Source organism: Anneissia japonica, unplaced genomic scaffold (genome assembly GCF_011630105.1).
Source record: "Anneissia japonica isolate Jap-2015-1 unplaced genomic scaffold, ASM1163010v1 scaffold41438_len39341_cov114, whole genome shotgun sequence".
Lineage (NCBI taxonomy): Eukaryota > Metazoa > Echinodermata > Crinoidea > Comatulida > Comatulidae > Anneissia > Anneissia japonica.
In genome coordinates this window covers 22,910-24,402 of record NW_022759119.1, presented here as the reverse complement: position 1 = coordinate 24,402, position 1,493 = coordinate 22,910, and positions in this window count along the sequence as shown.

Here is a 1,493-nt window from a genome sequence, read left to right as displayed (position 1 = left end):
ATAACAATTGAAGTGATAACCACAAATAAAGAAATATACATGAACAAATTCAAATAAATAACGAATAAACTAAAATTCCAAATCAGTAGCCACTTAAAAACGATTGAAATTTAACAAAAACATGTTTCTCCTTAAAAAAAATAATATCATGCTTTATAAATTATACATTTGTAATGATTTAATGTTGTATACCAATTGAAAATATGTAAAAAAAAATGAAGACTGAATAGTTACAGTAAAAACAGTAAAGTCTTAGATTTTGCTATATTGACATACTGTATTTACTCCTCTCTGGGTTAGTATGGAAATATATTATATATAATATACAAATCACATAGATAATAAACCAACTTTTAAACTTTTTTTATTTAAAAAACTTTCCTTGTGTTAAAATAGAAATCTAATGTAATAAATATGTTTTAAATAGTATTAGATCAACACTAAATTAAAATGATAATTTGAAACACATTCAGAGTTAATAACATAATATGATAATCATCCAAAAATACAATTTAAAAATATGTAAAATTACCAGTAGTCGTTAAATACATATTACATATTAATGTTCTCTAGTGGAGGATTGATACATTCCAAAAGTGTTTTGCTGCATCTTTTTCTATCGTCTTTCATAGATGGATGGATGTCGAATATACATAACCAAAATAAATGATTTTTTCTATCGATTACGCATAGAACAAAATAAGTTAGTTTGTAGTATGCAATAGAATAGTATTATTGATATGGTCCAAGACGTTACATAAATTTGAATAAAAAATATATAAATAAAAAAGGCTAGTTTATTTATTTACCTATGGCATTAAACAATGTCAACAAAAGCTAAGATAAGATTGTTACAAGCATCTTAAATGCAATTAAAAAATAAACTAATTTATCAACAGCTTTTAATACAAGTTACAAATGAAAAAGTTATGCAATATTCACAGTTCAATTATAAATTTACAAATTCCAAAAAAAACATGAATATGGAAAGTATATATATATATATATATATAAATTTAATGGCAAATGGGCCGATAAACCCATAAAAACAACGAGCAGCCACATAAATGCAAATGATGATAATATAAAGTTTAAACGGAACAGTAGAGAAAATCCGATCAAGAATGACAAAACAAACTAAATATCCACTGGAAAAAATCCCAATATCTGCAGACGGATCCGTTTCGGCCTTCTAGGCCTCATCAGTGCAGCTAAGGTAAAGATGAAGACCAAACGTTATGACCAGCTTGAGCAGGGCCTAGGCTAGCCCGACGTTCAACTGCAGCATCGCTAATGAACCGTCAATGCCAAACCAAGACAGTATATAGATACGGCCCAGGTGTGGATGCAAATATTGGAACAAGAGCTTTGCGCCTACTTGATTATGGAATGTTATGGGGCGGAAGACTGTTCCAGTAAACACAGAGTATATTTTGTCATTCTTAACGCGTCCTCTACGAGACTCTACCAGACAGCACTAGTCGGTGGTCCCA